Source organism: Octopus sinensis, linkage group LG10, assembly GCF_006345805.1.
Source record: "Octopus sinensis linkage group LG10, ASM634580v1, whole genome shotgun sequence".
In the NCBI taxonomy this organism is placed as follows: domain Eukaryota; kingdom Metazoa; phylum Mollusca; class Cephalopoda; order Octopoda; family Octopodidae; genus Octopus; species Octopus sinensis.
In genome coordinates, this window is record NC_043006.1 from 2,923,335 (window position 1) to 2,951,280 (window position 27,946).

At 38.0% G+C, this 27,946-nt stretch overlaps 1 protein-coding gene across 8 annotated transcripts in view; it reads left to right on the forward strand.

The window, feature by feature from the left end:
* Positions 1-27,946, forward strand: part of LOC115216435 — a 469,531-nt gene that overhangs the window by 366,323 nt on the left and 75,262 nt on the right. For 3 of the 8 annotated variants that reach the window (XM_029785766.2, XM_029785768.2, XM_029785769.2), the window contains exon 1: positions 2,765-3,966. The exons of the other annotated variants lie outside the window; for them this stretch is intronic. The gene's annotated coding sequence lies outside the window, so the exon portion shown is untranslated. Of the gene's footprint in view, positions 1-2,764; positions 3,967-27,946 lie in introns of those variants that run through there. 8 annotated transcript variants of the gene reach the window in all.

Consider the following 27,946-nt stretch of genomic DNA (forward strand, 5'->3'; position numbering starts at 1 on the left):
TTCCTGGAAACATGAACAATAAAGGTAATGTCTATAGAATTGAAATAGCGAACTGTAAAACACTAGCCGGAATGGCGTATATAGCGTGGCTATGAATCGGTCTTGTCAACCAGGCATTTCTTATTTATAGATGAAGTCCAGACATGACGTTCGTATCGTTTCCGAGAGCGTGTGTTTCTTGGAATTATGTTAAAACCGCCAGGGTTGAGGAGTTGATTTTCCGAAAGCTAAGCGGAACCAGGACATACAGTGCCTTTCGGCCAACGACATCAGTGTGTCCTGTTCTCCGTTTATTTATTTATTTATCTGTTACAACCATCACCCTCTTTACAAACTGAAAAATGCAGTGGAAAAATTATCATCATACAAACGAGAAATTTATAGTATCCTGATCATACATGTGAGTAAATCTTTCTTTAGCGTAATTTGGAATGTTCCTTAGTCCCTAAAACCACCCTCTCCTTTCAACCCTGAGCCTTCTTTCTGTTCCGAGGGGAACTGCACCTGCTCTGTTTTGTTATTGAGTTTTAGTCGGATTAAGAAATTTTGCCTGAGTTTTTCAGAATTTGAGCTATTTGGGTGCCTTCGGCGATCGTTTAGTTTGCCCAGAGCGTAGCCACATGGGTGTTCACTTACCACACGAAAAAAAACAACAACAACAACCAAATAACAAACTCAAAAAAAGCAATAATACACTGCTTCGTTAATATTACTTAATCAGTTCCGACGTATTTCGAAATAACAAGAACAAAAAGAAAAAAAGAATTTAATTCAGTCGAAGCTTCGCGGTGAAAACGTGTTTACATTTTAGACTCTGCATAACGAGCTTGAATACAAAAGTACTTTATATAAGAAAATAGGTATATAAACCTTAGTGGGATCGAACCTGCGTAGACTCGTGTTTATAACGTCCACTTTACTATGTGATGTGTTATCAATAGGAGTACAGGTTCCCCGACATCGGCATCTTTACACTGGCATCTATCGAATGTTGAGATTGTTTTGAGTAACAAGTACATGCGCAGTGGGTTAAGTCTGTGTTTTCATTCGATCATTGAACCCCCTTACTTCACAACACAGGCGGTAGCCTGACACTCTGTCGTCTAACTGCTCCCCAAAATCTGCCATATCTATCCATCTGTCTATCTATCTGTCTGTCTCCTGCCTTCTTTCCTTTAGACAGGAAGGGAGGCAGAACCCATGACCCTATACAAAATCCTCCGTGACTAATAGGAGGGAGGTCGGAGGCTTAAGCCGAATGCTTGTAACACTCAAGCGGTGGTGTTAAATCGGGCGGCGAATTAAACCTACCACCTAATATATATATATGTATCTATATAAACATAGAAAGAGCGAAAGAGAGAGAGAGACTAATACACACACACAAGGCTATTAAATATTGTAGGTTAATCTTGAATGAATGGGGTAACAATGTGTGTTTACACTTTTAAACAAAGAGAAACGTACTCACACGAAAATTGCACATCGAAGCATCAAAAGGGGATAAGTGAGGGCTCGAGTCCCACTGGCTACTCACATTCTTTTTAATATTTCTCTCATAAGAATCGTTTAAGCGTCGGATAAAAAAATGGCCTTGTGGTATTTTAGCTACAGCTCTTCACGTTCAGAGTTCAAATTCCGCCGAGGTCAACTTCGCCTTTCACCTTTCTGGGGTCGATGAAATTAATGTATCAGTAAAGTATCGGGGTCGATTTATTGGACTGTTTACTTCCCCAAATTTGTGGTCCGTGTGTGTGTTAGAAATTATATCACTTTGTGTTAAATACGTAACGACATAAATTTATTTTTTTAAAAATCGCCATAAAATAAAAACTTTTTTTTCCTAACGGTTTTCAATAACGTAAGTGAAATGTAAATTTAGTCAACCAGGAAGCAAAACCGCATCGGTATGGCCAAAGCGCACGAACATCTCTTCTTACACAATAATGATTCATCATAGTTACGGTTGAAAGAATTGGTTAGAGGAAAGTTCATGTTTGGAGAGCATTAACTAAAGATGACGAAAGAAAATAGTTCCAAGCTGAAAGTGAAATCGGTTCGAAGACGCGACCAGCCGGAGCCTACGCTCTGCTCTTCGAAGCTCCTCGCTAACAAATACACACACACACACACACACACATATATATATATATATATATATATTTATATACACACACTATAACACATACACGATGCGCTCACGTATCTCCATCAGATGTGGAATCATTCTTGTGAAGCGTAGTAGTAATAGTAGTAAGGGCAGGTTTTCGTTTGGGATTTTTTTGTTTTTGAAGGAATGCTGCTTGTCGTTGTAGTTTGGATATCTCTCTGAAAGAAGAGAATGTTTTGTCTTGCAATATTTGGTTAGCACCACCGCCTCCCCTTCCTCCTTCTCTCCACCTTTTTGTCTTGTAGGCGACGTAATCTGTGTGGTGGGAGAGACGAGGGCGGAGGGGGAAGAATGACTGACTGCTTGGCTAAATACGTTTTGTGTGTGGCTGACTGGTTGCTTGGCTAAACGATGTGTGTGTGTGTGTGTGTGTCTTATCTCACTGGTTGTTTGATTAAAAACTGTATTTGTCTGTGTGTGTGTGTGTGTGTACATGACTGGTTGCTTCCTTAATTCGTGTATGTGTGTGTGTGCACACGCGAACCTGACTGCTTGCTTAGTTGAAGCATATGTGTCTAGTTAAATAGTGTGTCTGTGTGTCGGATTGGTTGCTTCGGTTGTATATGTGTGTGTGTGTGTGTGTATAGTTCTTTTGGCTAATATCTATGCATGTATGTGTGTATGGCGAAATAGGTTTAGTGTGTGTGTGTAGTATATTATCCGTGTCTATCAGCTGTTGGCACTCCCTTAGCTGTAAGTGCTGGAGCATGACACAGAGAATGGCTGGCTTGTTTATCCAGCTGGTGCAAGACTTCTCTTGTAGCAGTTCGTGGCCTCTTCCCTCCACTAAACATAACTGATGCATATGGCGTTGACACAGATAACACATACAGCAGAACTGCACAGCGGATCGCGCTCTCTCACTGCAGCCATTAATACTACTTGGTCGGATCTACATCGGTCCTCGATTCCCACGGTCATTTTCTCTTCGTCTCAGTGTCAGGGTCGCGCTACAAGAACTCGATCAGGTTTATCCCTGTAGACCAGGTGACTTGTGTTTTAGTCGAGAGAAGAACTGACGGAACCAGGAGCGCGTTAACGATCTCTCTTGCCTCACCCTTTCACTCTGAGGCAGCGTGTGTGTTTGTGTGTCCATACATGTGCATTAGTTGGAAACGCACTGTTGACCTTGTCCGCTACAGCAGTGTTGCTTGACCGGCGATTGTCACCCTCCACTGACGATGACGATGATGATGGCGGATATACAGCTGTCATGGCTCGATGCACCTTACTTTCTGATGAGGAAACGGGTTACAGTTTACCCAAAGTCAGCCCAACGCATCACTGAACCTCATTTTCATTATTATTAATATTGTTGTTGTTCCCGTCGTCGTTCCATGCTGTGTCGGAGTTGTCAATAGTAAACCACCACCACTTTGCTTACACACACACACAGCGCACCTTACTAGCCTGTCTTTCTGCTGTCCGTTTGTGTGTGTTAATGCGTGTGTAAATATATAACAATTTCTAGTCAATTCCCGCTAGACCACATACAAGCCTACTGTAGCAAAAGAACAGGTACTTCGCTCGCCGATGAGCCAACAGACTCGCACACGCACACATAGAGGAGGAAATTACAACACACACGCACCAGCGTACGAGTCATGCTTTCTTGCACATTGCCAACTCTGCTTCGATCCGTTTTTGGATTTCGTCCCCCGTTTTTGTAAGCGCTGAACGCTATCTCGGTTTTTAGCAGCGGTTGCAGCGGCAAACAACTAAAACACTGACACTAACAAATAAGCGGACTATTCTAGTACTAACAACCGACGTTGTCCTTGTCATCCTTTTAGGGGGTAAGTACTCTCTCTCTTTTATTTACCAACTTCTTTATCAACCTTCCCCCGTCTCTCTCTCTCTCTTTCTCTTTCGTCAGGACTTCTTTGCCTATTACTATCTCTTATTAACTTCTACCTTCACTGAGATTCTCTCTCATTTCACCCCTCTCCGTTTCTACGTACCCGAGTATTGTGTGTGTGTGTGGGGGGGGGAAGGGAGATGGTAAGCAGATAGCATTGTCTTTTTTTGTTTTGTTCTGTTCTCTTCGTTCTCATCCACGCACCCTGTCTCTCCTCTTTCGTATTCCCAAACACTTCTCAGACGATCATTTGTGTTAAGGCAAGGGGTCGAACTCGACTGGCACTTATTTCATCGAACCCGAAAGGACGAACGGCAAAGTCTAATAATAATAATAATAATCGCCACAGTCCTTATATCGTAACTTGGTATAGAATTTCCACGCTGCCCCTAACCAATGAAAGGCAGAGTTGACCCCTTCGCAATTTCAGCAATACCTAAACTAAGCACGGAAAAGGCTCTTAAATGTGGTACTCCTTTTTGCCTAAACTCTTTGCTGTCTCAACGAGTTCTACTACAGACGGTGAATACGATTTAGGAATTACTGGAGAACAGTTGCAAGTTTTGACCAAAAGAAGGGGTGCTGCTCAAATGTCAGTGTTTGACGGAATTTCGAGGCCAGGGTAATTGACCCTGGCTCGGGTCCTTTCTTCCAGTTGTGCTTGGATTAAAAAGAAAAAAGGACAGGATTTCTACATTGTTTTGGTTTATTCATTCTATCTCTCCCTTCCGAGCAAACGGAATATGCTATTATAGTCAATCTGTCCCTTTTTTCCCCCTTCTTTTAGACCGTGATTATTCCTCTCAGCTCTTCTACTTTCGTCCTTCACTTCCTCTTCTCTCTCTCTCTCTCTCATCTGAATTTCTTCCTCGCCACCGTCGCACTCTCTCTCTCTCTCTCTCATTTGTACACGTCTTCTCTGATTGCTCTGTTAAGTCGACTTAATCCCTTTCCTTGTTCCCTCCACTCTTCTCCTATAATCCCTGTTTTTTCCTTAGTTATATCTTTTGTTGTCTACCCCCCTCCATCATCAATTTCCACCCATCACCGGGTACGTGCACTCACCCCCCTCCTCCTCCTCACAGCCACATCCATTGTTTTCATTTTGTTTATTTTCGTTTATCTCATCCCCCCACCCCTCCGACTTTGGAACCCCCCCACTCTCTCTTTCTCCCTTTCTTTCTCTCTCTCTCTCCTCATATATATAATGTGTGTGTGTGTGTGCGTATATATTTAATCTGCTACGTATTTCATTTTGCGCATACTTCTGTTTACACATGTGTTCACATGTGTAGAAGTGTTTACCTCCGCAACTGCATGTGTGTGCGTGTGCGTGTGACCTATTGAGTTTTTATTGATCTGATTGATTATTTTTTTCGCATTGCTTTCTCTTAAAAAAAAAAATGAAACTCTTCATGTCTATACAACCGTTTACGTATACCTATGTATGCTGCTACAACCACACTGACTCTGTGTGTGTGTGTGTGCCTGGGTTTATATAACACTAACTCTTCTGTGTGATATGTGGCCAAGTGTGTCTGCTTCTGTCTAACTAAATAGGCGTGTGTCTGTCTTGGATAATGCATGTGGGTGTTTGTCATTGTGGGTGTTTGTGTCTTTCTAACCTTGTATACGCGTGTGGGAGCTAGCTATTTATAACATATATATATATATATATATATATATATATATATATATACATGTGTGTGTGTGTGGGTGTGACTGAGTTTAGGTATTGTGTTCGTGTATAATATGTATGCGCAATCAGTTGGGTGACTAGATGCATATATATATACGTGACCCGATGGACTGTTTATGTGTGTGTGTGTTCAACTGTAACCGTGTGTGTGTGTTCGTCTATAATCGTATGTGTGCGTGTCCATCTACGGTCTATAATCTGTGTGTGTGTGTATGTGTGTGCAGTCGACCATAAGCATATGGCTGTGTGTGTGTGTGTGCACGTGTGACGTACCACGTATATTTGTGGTTTCTCAATGGTGTGTGTGTGTGTAATATAATAAACTACTGCTCCAATAAAGCTTCTTTCATTCACACCTTTTAAAATGGTTTATTGTGGCTGTTATTTCACAAGTTCGTCTCTATAAACTCACATCGCTCTCTCTCTCGCTCTCTCTCTTTGTCTCGGTTGTGTGAGTAATTTAATACTTGTTTTTTATAGACAAGCGTAAACGAGGAACAAACATTATACAGGTGAGGGTCAGCCAGTTTTGTTTGTTTCCTTCTTCATTCCGTAATCTAATGCTCTTCCTCCACACATCACAACCGTCGATTTACTGCCTCTATTCTTCGTCTCTCTCCTCACTCGAACCTTTCTCATATTTTCCCGTCCAATCTGAAATTATTGCCTCCTTACATCTTCTTCACCTTATAATAATATCATTCAGTGTCCATCTCTCTCCGCTTTGCTAAAACAATTGTTTTATCACGTGCTCATCCCAATATCACCAACGTTTACTAATTAGCGACTCAAATTGGGTTGAGTGAGATTCTATTTTTTCAACTCTCACTCACTCACTCACTCTCTGTCTCTCTCTCTCTCACTCTCACTCTCTCTATCTCTCTCTCTCTCGTTCCTGCTTCTATTCCGCTGTTAATGTTTGTTTTAAGGTGACATGTTTTCTTTATCGTCTTCCGAATTTCGTGTAAATAATCGGAAATAACTTCGTGTTTATGTGTTTGTCTTGTGATATTGTGTGTGTGTATAGTTGTATATATGTTTCTGTGTGTGTGTCTATATATATATAAGCATTGACACGAGAGAGAAGTGTGTGATCGGCCACTAATACACACCATATTCTCTCCTCCTCTTCGACACAAATTCCGCCACGTCTCGTGTTCTCTGATGTCAGTGTATCTTTTGAACGGCCACTTCTGGCGAAATTGTTGTGGTAGGTGTTGATCACTGCCTAAATTTATCCGTTCCACCTTTCAGCTCGAATTAAATCGGTGTAAACACTTGATGCACCCAACGGGTTTCCGCCAACTATTATTAATCTAATGTTTTATTGAGCCTAACACATAATATATATATATATATATATATATTATATATATATATATATATATATATATCGATATCGAAAGGCTGCCTGTATTTCTCTCTGCCCCTTCATTCTCTCTCAACTTGTTGGACAATTTTATCCAGATCGCTTTGGGTCCAGAGAAATGCTGAGAAGGCCATCCTCACAATTTTGAAATAGACGTAAATACAAGAAAATAACATTATTCCACTCTAAATCTCCACCTACCCTCTCAGTTTCACACACGTTACACTTATATATATATATGTATATATATTATATTATATTAGCCAACTTTTATAAACAATTCTGGAATTTAGACGTTGATTTTGTGTCGAAGTTCAGTCTTTTCTGATCTGATTCTATTAATTCTTCTCTTCTCCAATTCTCTCAGCTATGATGTTTTGTTTTTTGTTTTTGCTTTTTGCTTCTGTCAGATAAGTCACCAGAATATTTCTTCATTTAACGATTTTCCCATTGAATCTTCATCCAACAGCGTTTTGTATCGTTAGGAACAAATATTTTTATATTCTTCTTTCATCAACTTCGTTCGTGTCCTTTACTGCAATCGACATTATATCAAAAGATAGAATTATATATCGAAATGTGTCCATTGCTTCAACACCTTTCTTAAATTCTGCAGGCAATGTTGTATACACGCATTTCTCGTTTGTTGACATCAATGACCTAAACAAGAATGCATAAACATGATACAAAACTGTACAACAGAGTATATATATATATATATTATTACTCAATTATCTCTATACACCTAAAGAGGTGGCATTGATTTCTGCTTTAAAGTAGTTCTCCATCCAATTAGAGAAAATTGGTCTGAGATTCCATATTTATTTGCCTTTTTCATATGAAAATATCTTCCATTTGGATTTTACCGACAGCAACATAATTAGTTTCGTTTAACCCGGCTCTCTTGGCATTTGCGACCTTCCTGCTTTTTACCTCAACATTTCAAGTCTCTGTTGTCGATTCTGAATTCGTAACACCTAGAATTTCTGCTTCGATTATACTCCTGGTATTGATTGAACGGCCTTGTCAATATGATACACTTGCTCCACTTAACTTTGGTATCATCAATAAATTCTGCAAACTCGTCTAAATATGCTGCTGTCAGATCATAATCAGCTAATGTTTTTTTTACATTGCACATTGTTGATGTATACAAAGGCCATTTACGTTCCTCGTCTTTTCTTTACTATATTGATGATGATAGTTAAGCCTCTGTCTCATAATCTAACATTTCTCATTAGGCTTTTGGTTAAGACAATAAGTGAAAGGATTTTTCACCTCTTTGCTAATGAATTAATTACATTAACATTCTTTCTCAATTCTTTGAATGGTGTAATGTCCTTTTGGACTGAGTCAACTGAATAAATTTCTGTTCCCTTAATTTTTTTAAAGAACTTTTAATTTGTCCTTCTTCAATAATAATAATAATAATAATGAATTAACACGATATAACCACAGCTTTACTGATGCACCTTTATTTTGATACGTTAGATACTCGGCTTTATCCTCGATATTTTGAACGTGACATTTCCTTTTGGAAATCTTGGGGCATAAACCACCATCTACCGGTGCTGGGTTGGGAAGAAAGCGTTCGTCAATGGGCTCCATACGAAACAAAGCGAGATTTATAATGTCTGGTAACACTTACTCCTTCGTCTTCATGTTGCTTTCCATTTGGCTCATCGAAAGATTTATGCTTTGTGCTGCTTGAAAGTCAGCATATAAATCGACAAGTACTTAGTCACCCTGATGTTTACAACCAACCTATAATGTAGTTAGATAGGATAACATCTTGAGATGTCTTTGCTAAGACACACTGCTACACCACTGGGCACATGAACCATTGACTCGTATCGAAAGTAGGTGGCATTAACTTTGGTTTAGCTAGCTGCAATTCTCATAAGTACACAGATTGTGTTTTCTTCATCATCATCAATTTACGTCTGTTTTTCTATGTTTGCATGGGTTGGATGGGTTTTCTTCATACAGTATCCATCACTTGTTGCATTCCTTTATCATAAGAGCTGAAGTTGAGCCTCCTGAAAGTAGCTTCCATTATTTCCTGTCCGTCCCTTCCGCTTGTTCCTTCTTCAGGAATCTTCTGGCACTTCTTTACCCATCTCCTCCTTACATGTGATTCTTCTTGCACCTAACTTTTTTCTCTCAGCTCATCTGTGCCTCATTGTTCACGTCCACATCCAGTGGTTCATGCTTCATTTCCCTCCAACCAATGCATGTCTTGCATTCACCTCATACCTTACAGCCAAACAGTTTGTGCACCAAGCACTGTACAATCCACTCTTGGCTCAACAGAATCCTCTTCTGGCCAGCAGAAGCTACCTCAATTTTCCCTCTCTATTCTTAACCTGGTTACTATGCTTTCCAAGCAGCTTAACAACTACAAGTTTGTATTAAGAACAACAACTGGATATTTGATAGTGATTCCCCACCTTCTTCTACATTTATTAAAAAAAGAAAAAAGACAACTTAATAGGCTGAAAATCTAAATCAACTATGGCTGTTCTTTCTTTAAATTACTGTCTGTTATTGTACACTAAGTCACCATCATTCACAGTATCCTTGGTTTAGTTCAGATCTGATTTTATTGTTTTGCTTATCCTGGCCATGTTTGATTAGAGGTTGAGCTGGATGGGCCAGTCCATAAGTTGGTAGGAATGTTTGGTTTGAACTTGGGAAAGACAGGCCACCTCATAAGCTAATAGGGGTATCTTTATTTGAGAAAGATACTCGTCTGCTATTATTAGGCCAAGGGACTTATGTTGGCCTAACAAAGATGACAGTTCCAACTTTCTTTAAGAGGGCTTGCATATTAGTGAAATGAACGCCTCCACAAATGTAGATATCAAAATGAACTACTTTATGTAAATTTTACCAGAAATGCCTGCAGTTGTAGGTGTGTTACACTGGCTTTCCTTGATGTGTGGCTCTGCCTTATCCCATTGGCAAGTAACTGTAGGCACTCCTATACAGTACCTGGCCAAGACAGATACCTGCTCTATCACTATCAAGTTTGTTCCTGGCACCTGATCTATCGCAGTGCTCTGCAACCAGTATGCTGTGGCACACTAATGTGCCATGAGACGGTGCTAGGTGTGCTGCAGTGTAATCTGAATATAATTCCCCCCCCCTATACTTTTAGTTGTATTTTTAGTTCAGCTGTGCTGCCAAATGTTTAAAAGAATGTAAGTGTACCCCAAGTGGAAAAAGGCTTCAGAGCACTGATCTACCAAAAGTAGATGCATCTGTGGGACCTGCTAAGTTCACTCAGTGTCTTTGAGCCGTTCATCTTTATTACACTTGGTTGTGTCAAACTTGTCATAGTTTCAGGGTGAGCTAGCAGAGTATCTATAAAATAACTGGTCCCCTTCTTCATTGTAGCAGCTAAACCTTGCACTCTTGAATCTACATTGTTCTTAAAAACTAGTATTAGGTTCAGTCAAACAGAGCTGAAGTACTGACTAGTGCTAATCATCATCCTCATCATCATCACTATCATTCTCTTCATCATCACCACAACCACCATCATCTTTTCAAAGGTAATGCCTCTCAAAGACTTAAGAGTCATCATCATATTATTTCTGGTTTCCATACAGGTATGTGTTGGACAAGTTGCCAATGTCCAAACCAAGCCTCATTCAGAGTTGCTGTCCTTGTAAACAGGCTGGAGGAGTCCATGTGACACTTGTACATTTTATTTTGGTCTTATGGCCAGCTTCCCTCCTTCCTGACACCAACCACTTCACCAAGCACACTGGAGGCATTTTGTCATGGTATCAACATTAGTGAAGTTCTCTTGCCCTCAGCAAGGTTAAAAAGGGGGGGTCCTCTTGGCTCTAAATTGTTTCAACTTGTTCACCGACTACTGTATAAAAGAGAGAGAGAGAGAGAAAGCATGCACGCAATGAAAGAGTGATAGAAAAAGAGTAAGGCCGGGGAAGGTTCTAGCCAATCTCTGTGTGTTTTTTTTGTTGTTTTTGTTTTTAATAAACAAATACAGTTGTTTCCGTATTAAATTTACTAACTTCATGAAACGAATTATCCTGGAAAAATTGTACTCATTGGTTTACAATAATGTACCACTAAACTGATGGTAGGGTGTGATTTAAGGGAGGCATGACTGTTGTTTCTTGCATATCAAGCAGTCATGGCAAGACTATCTCATTGGCATTGTTTTCTTTCTCAATACCATTGCCATGGAAACATAAAATAGTTAGTTTTGCACTTTAGAGGAACAGTACATTAATTAATTTAGTTTGTTTTTAATAAGCATTTTTGTACTAAAAATTAAAAGTATTATCATTGCTGTTGTTTCATATATATATATATATATATATATATATATATATATATATATATATATATATGTATATATATGTATGTATATATATATATGTGTATGTATGTATATTGCACATATTAGAGAATAATATAAAGCTGGATGTATGTTTGTGAGTACAAGTGTGTAGCGTATTGTTATGTGCTGTGCTGTTGCATTGTTGACTGCTTAAACCTGGTTTTGATTTCCTGCTGGTTGTAGTATTTCACATCAAAAACATATGAACCTAATGTCATTCTCTTCCACTATTTAACCTTTATGTTTAAGAAAGTAGTTAGTCTTTCAAGAAATACTTATACTGATACAGACTTTTAATCTTTTTGTATATTATTATTATTATTTTTGTAGTCTGGAAAACATTTTTGAATTTAGGAAAATGGATAGAATGTAATTAATTGGTCAGTTTTTTTTTTTTTCTGTTTCCTTGTCTGAGCAGGTACTTTTATAACGAGCAATATATTTTAAGTTAATGATTTCAGATTGCATGTAGTAACTGAAGTGTCTTCACCCCCAACCACCTCCATGCAACTTGTTATTTTAGTTATTTTGGCTTATTCTTAAAGATTTTTCCACTTTGACAGAAATGGTCAAGTATCTAGTCTGAATAGTTGATATCAACTGCCTGTTGCTTAATGGAGTTTTATTTTTAAATTTTAATTGAAACATGATAACAATGCCACCAATAGTATTTATTTTCCAAAATAAAATTTTGGCTTTCATTTGAGAATTTCAGTATAAATCAGCAAAGAACATGTCAGATTCTACAGAGTTTGTTCTGACATGGAGCCAATTGTTTGTCTGGCTTTGGTTCCTTCAATTCATGACTCAACAGCATTCTGCTAAAAGTCATCTGTCTTGTATATGTAAACAGTTTTCGTCTTTCTGGGAATACTTAGGAAGACTTTAGTGAATTCCAAGTTAAGGAGAATACATGACCACTGAGTGACCGAAGTGACTTGACACTTAGAATTTTTCTTTTCAGTTAGAACATTCCCCCAAATCAATAGAATTGAGTCATATAACCCCTCCTCCCTCTCTTTCTCTCCTTCTCTCCCTCTCTGTCTGTCAGTCTGTCTAACTGTCTCTCTCAGGTGTAGACACGTCCCTCATAAAAATTTTGACATGTAGAATTTAGTGTTTGTTTAAAGGAAAAAGAATAAAAGTTAATTTTACATTCTCTCAGAGAACTTAGTCCAGTAAACCATCAAATATATTTTATTTGTGTGTGTGTTTTTTAACCAAAATAATTTTTAAAGTCTTTACATGCATATTTGCATAATAATATCACTTCATACTCTGTTGACTGTGATAATTATTAAGTCATTAACCTACAACTTGTGTTGTCCATCTTATCTTAATCAAGTTTTCAAAACATGAAAGGTATTTTTAAAAAAGTGTTCTAATGTTGAGGAATAAGACATTCTCTGATTGATATCGAAATAAGATTATAATCTTCCTCACTGTTAGCCTTATCTTTAAAGTGTATATTTACAATACTTAACAATAACTGTACATATACTAGAATTTTTAGGTCTACACTGTCTCAGTCTGCTTGAACCCTTTTTTGTCACTGAAATTGGTCTCCAAGCCAAGTACAATTGGAAATCAAAGTTATTAAAAGTTAGTGTAGATGTAAATATCATGATTGCATATATATTCCAAAGATGAGGTTGACAGACTGGAAAATTATAACCGTAGTAAGCAAATCGTCTTAGATATTTAGTGATTAATTATTGTGTTGAAATATTCTGTAATTAAACTGATGCCGCTGATTATCAGTTATATGGATGGGTCTCTAGTTTCACTTTGATTCTTGCCTGTGTGGTTTTTATGACTAACCTATCTTTGTTACTCTTTGTTAAAGTGGGAAAAGGCAGCATCCGAGAACTTTGCAAGGCCTCTCAGACAGCAGGAGATGTAAAGAGAGAGGAAAGAAACCATGCTGTGGTTAATTACTCTGAGATGCCATCCTCTTGTAAAACAATATTTAGAGTAGCTAATGTTTCTTTTGAACTGTTTACAGTTATTATTAAATAGCTGTGAATGGGTTGCAATGGACTGCAGCTCAGTTCAGGGAGGGTTGATATGATGTTCATTATTGAGCTTTTGGAGGGAATCAACAGCCCTTCATTGAATAGATGTAGCTTTTTTTAGGATTATCACATAGAAACATTTCAAAGTGTATGTGCACACACGAACACACGCACTCACACGTACACACGCACTCACACGTACACACACACACATGTATATATAAAGACATCACTTGAGTGGTGAACTGAGGTCAAAGAAATGATTATTGTGCTTGTTAATATTGGCTTCAAATTTTGATAGAAGGCCAGCAATTTCAAGGGAGGTGGGTGGGGGTAGTTGATTACATCAGTTCCTGTACTCAATTGATACTTATTTTATCAACCCTGAAAGGATGAAAGGCAAAGTTGGCCTTGGCAAAATTTGAACTCAGAATGTAAAGACAGAGGAAAGGCTCCTCATCATTTTGCCCAACATGCTAACCGTCTCTGCCAGCTTGCTGTCTTGGATATTGGAGGGATATCTGTGTCCAGTATGGCAAAGAGATGCATAATAATATAACTTTCACTAAAGTCAGTATTTTCTTCAGATTGTACCTTTCAGGAAAAGATGATAGAGTTTGTGTTTTATAGAAACGACTGGTCTTGTACAACACCTCTTTAGCCCTTCAGTCTTCATTATTACAAGGCCATTGTGATAAAGTCTTAAACAGTATACAGAAATCAGACGAGTGAATGTCTTGTTTTTATCTGTAATGATGTCAAAAGAGTCTTTCACAAAATATTCCATATGTGGTTTGATTTTGTCAAAAAGTATTTTTGATCACTGCACTGGGTACCTTTTCCTTGACCATTGTATGGCTGTGTGGTGGAGAAGCTTGCTTTGCAACTTCATGGTTTCTGGTTCAGCTCCACTGCATGTCACCTTTGGCGAGTGTCAGAAGCTGACCAAAGCCTTGTGAGTGGATTTGGTTGATGGAAACTGAAAGTAGCTCATGTGTATGTGTGTGTGTGTGCATTTATGTTTCCTCGCCTTGACATCACTATCATGTAAGTGGTGTCCCCTGTTTCCAGTCTTCTATGAACACCTGTCCAGCCATGGGGAAACATTACCTTGGATGGAAACAGGTGAAGCTTGGCAACAAACATGGGCATCGGACTGTAGAAAAGCTGTCACAATCATCTCTGTCTGACTTCTGGAAAAGGGGACATTACAATGATGAGAACAACATCAGTTCTCATCTAAGCTGCTGGGTTTAAAAGTATCCCCTGATAAGTCTGTATGTCTTATCTCTTGACCTTCTGTTTCCTTTTCTTCTCTCTTGTACCAACTAATCAGCCATCATATAACTACATATATATATCTCATCCTTCTCACTCTACTCTGTTTTCTAACTCATCCATTTCCTGTTTTATCAGTTTTATGACTCTTCCACCCAATCTATGCCTCACTGTATAATATATGTTATATAAGACCCCCTTTGGTCACAAATGACCATGGGATTGCACCTAGGAAGTTGCCCTGCAAGGCACAAGTCCAGACAAGGTTGTTTATGGAAGACCAACAGTTACCCATGCAAACCAGCTTCCCCTGATGATGTCCAGGAAAGGCAAAGGGGCCGATACAGCTTGGCACCAGTGATGTGACAACTCATCTCTAGAGCTGAATGAACTGGAGCAATGTGAAATAAAGTGTCTTGCTCAAGAATACAACACAGAGCCTGGTCTGGGAGTCAAACTCACTACCTCATGATTGTAAGCCTGATGCTACTCTAAACCAGAGACATGCATCTTCACTATAGTATTAGCATTTAGACTGAAATCAGAAGACAGATATCTTACTGAAAACTTTCAGTCTTTCATCCTCCTCTCTTATATTCTGTCTTCTTGTCTCTCCAAACCCTAATTTCACTCAACTTGTTAAATCTCTCATCCTTATAACTTCTCATGTCATCAACTTGCAGTTCTGTTTGTCTCTATTTTTCTCTCTCACTCTTCTCCACTAACTTATAACTTTGCTCTGGTTTGTTACTTCATCTTTTCAAACATGGTGTTATTTTTTTTTTGATTATTGTTCAAGGTTTTGATTTGTGGATATAATTTATTGATTTCAGAGTAGACACAGTCCTACATTCTACCGATAGTACTGTGTCACAGATCTCAAAATAAATGTTTTGATTTTCATGTTTTTTCTTTACAAAATGAAACAGCTTTTAAAGTTTCTTTGACAGTCATCAATGGAATTTGTTCCTATGTTTATGCTTCATACATACATCTACTTCAGGAGGAGGGGCACACACGCACACACACACACAGATGTTTAGTCATTAGACAGTAGACATACTGTGTCTCCATTTTCGAGTATGATTAACGTTATTGACTCTGTAGTCAATAGCATTAATCCTCGTACTTACTTCATCAGCCTTGGAAGGATATAAAGCAAAGTGGACCATGGCGGAGCTTTAATTCAGAAAGTAAAGGGTTATAACCAAATACAATAAGCTATAAATGTTTCCAGCTTGTGTGTGTGTGTAGATAAATAAATATATAAATATATAAATAAATATATATAAATAAATATATATATATATATATATATATATATATATATATAAATATATAAATAAATATATATAAATATATATATATATATATATATATGGGTGCAGGCAAGGCTGTGCAAGTTTTCTTGCCAACCACATGGTACACTGTGTGGCATCTTGGGCAAGTACCTTTTGCTAAAACCCCGGGCTGACCAAAGTCTTGTCAGTGGATTTGGTAGATGGAAACTGAAAGAAGCCTCTCATATATATATGTGGGCGTGTGTTTGTCTTTGTGTGTCTGTGTTTGTCCTTCACACCATCTGACAACCGGTTTTGGTCTGTTTGTATCCTCGTAACTTAGGGGTTTGGCAAAAGAGACTAATAGAGCAAGTATCGGGCTTAAAAAATAAGGGACTGGGGTTGATTTGTTTGACTAAAAATTTTTGAAGGTGGTGCTCCAGCATGGTCACGGTTGCCTGAAACAAGTAAAAGAAAATACCTGCTTTCCATGCTGGCTGGGATAGAATGGTTTGACAGGGAATTGATGAGCTTCAGGACTGCATCGGCCTTGAATGCCATCTTTGGCATGGTTTCTACAGCTGGCTGCCCTTCAGTTCAGAAGGACACCTGGCTGTAGAAACCATGCCAACCAATTTACACAGTGTTTTGAGTGCCTTTTTGTCATGCTACCACCACTGGTGATGTTGCTGTGTCGGTGTGTAATAACACTGTGCCATATTAGATGCTTCCACTTATTGTCATATGATAGTGAGCAGACTGCATTCGAGACACCTGACAGCTGTAACGACACATCATACCTGTTATATATTTGCTGCGATACGATTGAGTAATTTTACACCAATTATTGTGAAGTTTTATTGAATTCCCATCCTGTATGGCATTGAGAAATATTTCCATTTCCTTCGTTTATAACTTCATCTAATATCACATCTGCTCTTTATATTTCTTAATACCTTCATCCACCACATTCTTTCAATACATTTGGATATGTGTTGCCTTACTCAAATCTGTCTCTTCTAAACTTTTGGAATTTCCTAAGGAATCTTTAGAGATTAATAGACTTGTTGCTGACCTTGATCTTGATTCCAGCCAGCATTCTTTTATTCTACTATTAACTCCTTATATCATCATCATTATACTGAAATAATGTATTTTTTTATACTTTCTCATTTGTTAGTAGAATTACGGTCGGAGATAGTATTGCAGGATTGAATGATTTGTTGTGGAAACTCTGTTACCTTACTTTTTTTATGTTCCACTTGGTCTGATTATGATTCTCATGTCTATGAGCCCCTTAAACTAAATACTTGCAGTACCAGAGAAACTAAAGCGAGGAGGGCTGCACGGAAAACAAGAATCGCACTGGGTCCTCTTTATTCTCTTATTATGTGCTCCCTACTGTGACCATAGATTTTATGCCTATTTTGATCACAAGGAGTAAAGCTGGTAATTTGGTCATCTTCAGAGAGATGATGGATAAAAGAAGACACATCATCACCAGTAGAGCTCAGCAAGGCTTCCAGCAGTGAATGTTGGTCTTGTCTCTGTACAGGTATGTGCAGACCTGTGTATATTTCTTTGAGTTAGTCTCGCACTCGCCCATACTTGTAAGTCTTCCTTCTCCTCAACGCCAATGTTTATCCAGAGGAAAGGCTACTCACATGGGTTGGGACAGCTTGGCACCAGTGATGACAGAATGCACAGAAAGAGCTTGGAACTGACACCAGAAGACATCACATTTGATCCTTTCACAGTTTCTCCAATTCCCTGTTCTGAATTGGCACATTTTTATTTTACTGTGAAAAAAAGAAAGGGGAGGTGACCATGGCAACAGGGTGTACTCTTTGGATTGCAAGTGACCAGATCAAGTACCACTAGGTATTCTCCCCCAAACTCCTAACTACTCTGCTAAATTGCCACCACCTTTTAATAGTTTACATCAGAAATATAACTTTTAATATTTATACTAACTTTTAGTATATATTTTTATTATTTATGCACCCTTTCCAAGCCTATCCAGGCTCATGGGTCCGGTTCCTATGGCGTATGTGTTCCCCCCAAGAAACAGGAAGAAAGAGTGAGAGAGAAAGTTGGGGCGAAAGAGTACAACAAGGGTCGCCACCACCCCCTGCTGCAGCCTCGTGGAACTTTAGGTGTTTTCGCTCAATAAACACACACAGCGCTCGGTCTGGGAATCAAAACCGCGATCCTCCGACTGCGAGTCCGCTGCCCTAACCACTGGGCCATTGCGCCTCCACTTTAGTACATATACTTTTTATGTAACTTCTATTAGTTTACATCTGAAATATAACTTGGTATCTACTTTTTATCAATGTACAATTTACATATGTCTAGCAACACAATGTTTTTTAATAGGGGCTTAGCTGTGGTGAGGAGCTGGGGTCAGACAAAATTGCTGTATTTATTAGAAATAAGGTGGTTTTATATGGTTAAACCTGTGAAACTCCATGACGAAGAAAGAAGAATGATATTAAAACAAACTCTATTTTGTCTTCCCAAAATAAGTTTGTTGAAGAATATGGTAATCTTTTTGCAGTGGAGCATTGGTGTTTGCTAGTTTGAGAACCACTGTACAAGTGATGTATGGAGACTTTGGGGATTCTGTTGCTGTTGGGTGTGAATTAGTGGAACAAACCAGAAATAGCAAACTTGTTATTTGGTTCCAGGGCAAAAGGGTTCCAGCTATGGAAGCTCCTCACCACAAATACATCTAATGTATCCTTCCTTTTTATATATATATTAGGGTTTGATTTTGGGTGCTCTTTTCAGTAGGTCAGGTGGCAGTTGGGGGGAGGGTTCTGTCCTTATGAATTGTCAGGTGTGCAATGTAAATATACTGGAAGAAAATTGTGTGCGAAATAATACTTGTTATTTCAAAAACATAATAATCGTTAGGCAGCAGATATTTCTTTGAAACCAATTTCACTCTGTCTAACTCATGTGAAAGTACACTTTCCATTATTTTCTTACTTATGTATCATTTTACTTTACAGCTAGTAATTATAATTTAGGCTGTCGGTAATTATAATATAGGCTGTTAGTAAAGTTAATTCTGTAACATTGTTGATTTAGACAGTTGACACTTCTAACTCACAAAGGTATTTGTCCTGTTCTGGCATCAGGTCAGAATTCTTTCGTTTTGCTCTGTAAAGCCAAACTGAAGTTTAAAGCAAAATGCTTCAAGTTAACAGATATTGTTGTCAGAAACACTACGAATCCAAAGGAATAGTCTTCAGAGTTACTGTAGTGCTCATAATTTATAACTGTCGTGACACTGAATTTATTAATAATAATAAACTAATCCAGATTCTAATGTGTCACCATCAACATCATCATTTTTACATCTGCTTTCCATGATACCTGCATGTTTTGGACAGGTCACATGATACCTGCATGTTTTGGACAGGTCACATGATACCTGCATGTTTTGGACAGGTCACAACCCCACTCATTTCTTCTTTGGTGTCACTGCTGCCATAGGCTGGTGCTCATATGCGTTCCTTTAGTTTGGTTTTTGGCTGCCTTTCCTATTGACAACCACTTCACAGGGTTTACTAGTTGCATATACTCATGGCATCATCACTAGAAGAAGTGAGACCAGACTAAAGAGACCTTGCAACCTTATGCTTCCCCCATTAACTTACCTTCAACTTTACACTCTGTTCTAGGTGTATTCTTCATGGTGTCAGCATCAGAGAAGTTTTCAAGTCTTCAGTGAGACAATGCTAAAGCACAACTCAACTTTACCTCTGCATGTTCACCAATCATTCGACCATGTGCAGAGGGATGGAGATTTCCATTGCACTAACACAGAAGCTCTGTGTGTGTGTGTGTGTGTGTGTACAGAGTAAATGTTGAGAGTACTCAGTTACCTTGACATACCCGCCATCTCCCATCTCCTCATTATCTAATTATCTAAAATGGATGTATATGTTGCTTTTTAATGGATATCTTACCAAATCTACAACACAACTGAGGATTGCGTGTGTTTTTCTTTTCTATTTGCTTGTTTCATTTTCATTCTTTCATGTTCATATCATAAACTGCACAGATTTTACAATCTAAATTATGTTAGTTTCAAATTTTTGGCACCAGGTCGGAAATTTCAGAGCTGGGGCTAAGGGGATTAAATCAACCCCAGTGCTTAAACTGGTACTTATTTTATTAACTCTAGTGGCATTTGAACCCAGAACATAAAGATAGATGAAATGTCTCTCAGCATACCAATGAGTCTGCCTATCACAAACACTGGACTGTGAAGGGAATAAGTACTATCCCTCATTACCTGCTGACCAGTAAATGGGCAAGTTATAGCCTATCCTTATTTTGGCCCTTGTCAAGCAAACTTAGGACCATTTTGTATTTCTGTACAACTACCATTATCCTGTGTGTCCTCCTTTTCTCACTGACAATTTGGCTGCTATTTCAAGCCGGTCAAATGGTTACGGAGGCTCCATTGTTAGCCCATGTGTAGATAGTTCAGGCACTGTGACAATCTCTTGTCCTGAACCTTGTTGCAGTCATGTGTCTACAGATTAAGGCAGTCTGTTTGCATCATTCGATCGCAGTTACTCTTTCCCACAGCAGTCTTTTAACTCACTCTCTCTCTTCAGATTCGAGGTCAGTTATTTTCAGTTCTTTAGTCACGTGATGACCTGTTATCTTTTAATACGAGAGCAGTGCACGTTGTAGAAGTATGCAAACAAGTAGAGCCTCATCAGTGGATCTCTGACCAATCCCAGGATTTTTTTTTGCGCATTTAGTTTTTATCAGAGACTAATAAACTTGTGGCCCCATGACTCATGCTCACCACTTAGAGAAGAACGATGTCCTTCTAACATATCTCTCAATGGCCATTGTTTTTCGTTTTGTCATGTCATACTTCACAATAGTGTTCCCATCAGTAATACCATTGACTGACCTCTTTCTTCCCTGTTTGTAATGCGGTATTTACACATGTTTGTCTTTAGAGTTCAGTGGTTCTCATTCTTTTCACCTCATGATGAACTGCAGATCAAACTTGAAGACAAAATAGCCAATGTGCTTTGCAGAGAAAACCTAACAAAAGATAAAAAAAGTGGTTTAAAAGTTAGAAATTTAGAAAAAAACATGTCAAAAGTTATTGTTTATCTTGTTCTGTTCATCATATGTAGGTACTTACATGGCTATGCTGTTAAGCTCTCTCTGCAACCGTGTAGTTTGTGGTTCAGTCCCACTGTATGGTACCTTGGGCAAATGTCTTCTACTATACAGCCCCAGGCTGACCAATGCCTGTGAGTGAATTTTGTAGATTGGAAACTGTTTGGAAGCCCATTGAATGCGAGTGTGTGTGTGTTCAACCACTTGATAGCTGATGTTGGTTTGCTTATGTCCTCATAACTTAGTTGTTCAGCAAAAGAGAGCAATAAAATAACTACCAGACTTACAAAAAACAAAAAAAAAACCTCAAGCATTAGGGTTGATTTGTTTGACCCAAACCCTTGAAGGTGGTATCACAGTATGATCGCAGTCCAGTGACCGAGAAAAGTAAAAGAAAAATACAAAGCAAAATTATGTAAAAAACATGTTTTTGAGATGCTTTAAACATTAGAATTGATTTTCTACAACCTTAAATTATAATTTTTTTATTCAAATATGTGGCATACTGGTGCAGAACCACAGCAGCAGACTATTGTAATCGTTTGTGCACATGCAGACATAGGTAGAGAGAGAGAGGAGAGCTCTGCTGTTCAGGTTTGACCCTATATTTGCATTTGTATGCACAAGCCTGGGCAAGTTTATTCTATGATTGACAGTTGCCCTTGCAAGCGGGTCTCCCTGTCTCTTTGAACCTTTGATGTTACTCAAGAGCAAGGCTCACCGCTTTTAAGCTGATGTTGTGTCGTTTGTGGGTGTTGCTGTCAGGAAGCAAATGGTTTGAATCGATGTTGCAAGGCCTCTCATCCAGTTCTGCTAGTTTCCCACATTCTAATTAGAATCTTTGTGTCAGTTTGAAAAGGATGAAGACAAAGTTGACTTCAGCTGGATTTGAACTCAGAGCACAGAGTTTGAAACAAATACTGCAAGTCATTCTATCCAATACTCAGACAATGTGTCAATATGGCACCTACATATACTGATAAAAATATTACTTTGGAGAAAATCACCAAAAAAAGGGAAAAAATTCTTCAGCACTTTTCTAGTTGAAGTGAAAATTTATATGTAACCAGTGTAGGTAGATATATAAACTTATGAGTGTGAAATGTGAGTAGTGTTTAGAACGTAGGAGTGGCTGTGTGGTAAGTAGCTTGCTTACCAACCACATGGTTCCGGGTTCAGTCCCACTGCGTGGCATCTTGGGCAAGTGTCTTCTACTATAGCCTTGGGCCAACCAAAGCCCTGTGAGTGAATTTGGTAGATGGAAACTGAAAGAAGCCCATCGTATATTTGTATGCATACATATGTATGTGTGTGTATATGTTTGTGTGTTTGTCTCCCCCCCCCCCCCAACATCACTTGACAACCAATGCTGGTGTGTTTATGTCCCCGTCACTTAGCAGTTCTGCAAAAGAGACCGATAGAATAAGTACTAGGCTTACAAAGAATAAGTCCTGGGGTCGATTTGCTCGACTAAAGGTGGTGCTCCAGCATGGCCACAGTCAGATGACTGAAACAAGTGAAAGAGAGTAAAAGAGAACTATAAACTCTTTCAAGTTTAAAAACACTTATGTCCGTTGATAGGACTCTGCTTATATTTTGATCACATAAACTTTGTTCTGGAATATTTGAGTGCATATTTATTTACATGACATAATTTGTATGTAATTCCATTTAGATCAGTGTTTGTAAACTCATCGCTCTGCACAGAACATGCTGTGTAACATTTTGTGTACATTTATCAACAACTGTGTGTTTATCTAGGAAACTTGATTGCAGTACATTTTCAAGTTTAATCTTATCTACAACAATGGACTATTCTGGAAAAATACTTAGATCCGGTTGTCTTAATGCTATAGAATTCATTATGAGTCCATACTCCTGAATTTTCTTTCACTTTAGTTCAAATGTTAAACTGAGATGAAAAGTTCTCTTCTCTAATACATAATCAGGAGTTTACTTTCTCCAAAGAGAATGGTTGATAGAGAAGCTCTTGTCATACTGCATCATCCTTGAACTTCTCTCACCTCATCCAACCTGTTCCCGTTCCTCACTTGACTCTTATTTATAAAACTGGTGTCATTTTTCTCATTTTAATCACTTGAATTGATACCTTTTGACAATGTTTTCAGTATAGAAGTAAGCAGTCTTTTCCTAAATGTCCAGGTTCCACACAAGATTTTGTATAAACAATGTTGTTGGAAAGCTTCTTCCAGTTGGTGTAGCCATGGTTTTTAATGTTCAGTATTTTGCTTCGGTTCAATTCTCTGCTCTGCTCAATTACATGTCAACTCTAATAGTTACAAAGACGGGAACGACTTCTTGGACATCATGCAGTTGTCTGTGTTTGTACAAGACACCTCCTTTGTAGGATAAGAGAGCAATTTCTGTGACTCAGCATGGAATGAGGGGACATTAGTCTTATTTATTATGTCACTAATATGCTGTGGTGTATCTGCAAGATATCTGAGGTTAAAATACCTCAGTGGAGTTTCACATATTTAGTATAGTGAGCTGCAATCTTTGATATTATCCATGCAATTTGTGGACAAATGCATTCTTTAGTGACTTTTTAGAATTGAAGACACCAAAAAGAAAACTCTTATTTAATCACTTAACTGAAACTGTTTGAAGAATTTTTTTATTGATACTGAATCGGCCACAGACTTCAGCCAATAATCATGTTTCAATGAGTGTTTCCAGACCCTGTGAAATTTTCTGGCGTGTTTCTATTTTGCTGAGGTAGATTTTGTATCTTACACGGCACTTTTTATAAAACTGCCAGGTTTTCTTATATTAGCAGGTATCCGGGGCATGTTACCCAGCTCAGTTCAATGCAACATCCCACAAAACATGTCTTGAAAGCTGTGGAAAACAAGTTCCCCCTGAGATTTCCATTGTGTCTAAAGTTTGTCTTCTTTCTTGGAGATCAGCATCCTTTTTGTTTTTCTTATAGCCACCTGCTATATTTGCCACAAGCTCTCATTATGCTTATTCAAGAGCATGTGTGCATGATGCTGGAAGATTATAATTGGGATACTTATTTTTAGTTGATATTTTTTTTTTCTATTCTGCAATGACTTGATGTTTTTTTGGTTTTTTTCCTTATGTCACTTTGCCTGACGGTACATTATTGATTTCTCTACGGTTTCACCACTGTTCAACTATCTTCTCAACTAGCAATGTTTGTTTGTTGATCACTGGAGCAGAGAGATACAATTGCTTAGTGGACTGTGTAGTTTCTTTACAGACTAGCAGAAACTATTTGCATCACTTTTATTAATGGACTTTTGTGCACTACTGGACTTGCTGCTTGCTTCCTTCCACACTCAGCTGCCCAATCAATGTTGATCTCAAACACTCAGCGCTCAGCATCCCCAAACATTACAGCTTGACAAGAAACCAGATTCCAGCAGCATTTATTTGCAAACTTCCTTCTAACTTTAATCTTCACAACCTCTCACTCATGCAACAAACCATGTCCAGCAATGCATCTCATCTTTCCCACCAACTCTGATATTTGTTCTCATCTCTCTCTCTCTCTCTCTGTTTTTTTTCAGTTTCTTTTATCAGTCCGAGTGCTCACAGATTCACAATGTTACACAGTTTTAACATCAAACCAACATTCTCTTACATGGGAATACCTTATGCCTCTCTTTCTCCTTCCTCTTCTCCTTTTCTCTCTCAACTCACAAACACATCTATTCATTTTTGCATAATGTGTTATAGTTGGTTGGTGTTGCAAATTTGTATATTATTAGTATACATAATTTCTGTGGCTTGGTACCCTATCTCTTGCTATCCATTATAATTCACAAATACCCACACTCACACATCCTCACATATTCAACTGTTTTTTGTTTTTTTCCTGTTTTATTTTTTCCTTATGTGTTGGTCTGTTCCATTGATATCTCTCTTTCTCCTCAAATACAAATGGAATCCTGCACACTCATTCTCTACTACAGACTGCTAATCATACTTCACTCATATTCTTATATCAGCTCCATAGACATTTGCAGGTATGTGACTCTGTGTGTGTGTGTGTGCAATGAAAGAATGCATGACCATGCATGAATCCTCACAGAAATTTGCATGGATATTTGCTTACATTTGTGCACATATCCACTATCAACCATGTGCACACGCACGCACGCACACACACACACACACACACACACACACGCAAACACTGTTCATTTTCAAACAGATATATAAAGATCAATATAACTGGTGCAATGTCTTATTATAAAAGGCTTCTGTCAAAGGCTACGTTTGTATGCTGCAATTATTATTATTATTATTATTATTTTTAGCAGCAGCAGCAGCAACAGAATCATTAATCTCAGAGTGACTTGTGTGTGTGTGTGTGTGTGTGTGTGTGTGTGTGTGTGTGTTTCTCATAAGATTTTTTTAGTTTTAGTTTCTGTCCAAGTCCATTCTCAAGGTTTTGGTTGGTCCAGGGCTGTAGTTGATGACACTTACCCAAAGTGCTACACAGTGGGACTGAACCCAATGCAAAATAGTAGGGAAGCAAGCTTCTTAAGCACCCAGCCACATTTATATACACATCATTATCATCATCATCCTTTAACATCTATTTTCCATGATGGCATGGGTTGGATGGTTTGACTGGAGCTGGCAAGCAGAGGAGTTGCACCAGGTTCCAATCTGATTTGGCTTGATGATGTCCTTCCTAACACCAACCACTTTACAAGGTGTGTTGGGTGTTCTTTATGTGGCACTGGCACGAATGCTCTTATATGTGGCACCAGTACAAGTGGTCTTATATGTGGCACCAGTACAAGTGGTCTTTTATGTGGCACTGGAATGCGTATACACACACATCATCACTCATACATACAAGAATGGAGGCAATGTAGTAACAGTGATTATGAATATCAACAAATATAGATTTAACTGACTTGTTGTTTTTAAGGTTTAAACACCCTGTGGAGGGAGTTTTTATCTACTAATTGCTTGGATAATCTTAATAGAAAGTTTTCACCTTGCTATATTACATGTGCATGCCCCTACCATATTTACCTGTATTATATCAGAATGCAGAAATAACTTTTAGTTGTTGCTGGGTTCATTCTGTGCAAATTTCTCAGTTTGAATTTCTTTTTTTTTCCAAACTGGCATTTTATCTTGTACATTTTATTTTACTTTTCTCCCCCCCCTCTCTCTCTCTCTCCTTGTAATCTTTTTACGTTTACTTATTTATTGATAATTTTATTTTGGTCTTTTATTGCTCTCAAGTTAATTATGATGTAAGATGAAAAGGAATGATAACCAAATGTGCCTTGTATATATACGTGTGCGTGTGCAAAAAACAAAAAATGTTGATAATAATAATAATAATAACAACCAGCCAGCTTAATACACACGAGGTGTAACTAACTATTGCCTCTGGCCACTAACATCTTTTAACTTTCTCAAATAACATCTTATTCTCTCACAAATCTACTTTTGTGTCAATGGTATGTTTAGTGAACATTTTTATTATTAGTTTTATTTTCAATACTTTTCACCTGATAGCTTTTGACAGCAAAGTCTCCAAGATTTATCATTGTGTGCTAACAGAAACCTGCCTCAGATTGTTGCAATTCTATTGGTTGCTTACAATTTGTGTTCCGGTACCAGAATAATATATGTATACGCATTAATAAAGACTTTTTATCTCAGAATTCTAACAACCGACCCTACCTTGTGTGTTTACCACTGAAAAATTCTCCATATATTAATATTATTCTTAACTACGACTGATTATCCATCAAAATACTGCTTTACTTTGAAAATTCTTATTAGCTCTTTTTGCTCCCCCCCTTACCTTTTATATGTGTGTAAGATATTGGGTTTTTTTTTGTGTTTTTATAAAAGATTTTTCATTTGATGTTTTACTACAATTCTCTAGAATTTTCCGCTCTCTACCTAGCAAAGGCGTTTATCAGTGACATAGCTATACAGCAGTCCTTATTGATAGCATGAATAAAGAGATATTCAGTATAAGTTGAATTATTCCTATTTCAATTGCAGCTATTCACTTGTCATTTCTCTTCATGCTTTTTTCTCTTTTTTTTTTTATTTTAATTATTATTCTTATTTTATTTAAAATCATTTTCTAAGACATTTTACATTAACCACTTAAAAGAATTCCTTTCTTGCCAAAATACTGGCATGATCTCTAACATTGCTCTCTATTTGTCCACATTTACCAATAGCTTGTTATTATTGTTTTTTTTTCTTCCTTGCCTTGCTTATTCTTGAGGTCTTTTCCTCTCAAGTTCTGCCTTGTGTTAGTTTCCATAATGTCTATATTGAGTGTAGATTTCCATGTAGAGTGTTGCGAATATAATAAAGAGGTGAAGCTATTGTGGCTTGCATCAGACTGGCTGATCTGCTTGTCGTACTCCCACTTCCTGCACTCGTGACAAATGGCTGTTAGCTTAGCAATTCGTATCTTGTTGTTCTTTCATTGGGGATTGCAAATTGTTCTGGTGAGATACATTGAGAGACAGAAAGGAAGAATACAGTATTTATTATTATTATTGCAATTTTTTTTTGTTTTTCAATACCAACTTTAGTGTGTCTTTCATTGAGTTTAAAACATTTTCTAATGTTTAGCTTTGCTCTTGCATGAGCCTGCACTGAGCATACTTTTGTGCTCTACTTCAAACAAAAAAAAAGTTATCCAACTTCATGAAGAGGCGGTGCTACTGCTGTTCCATATTGCACCAATATC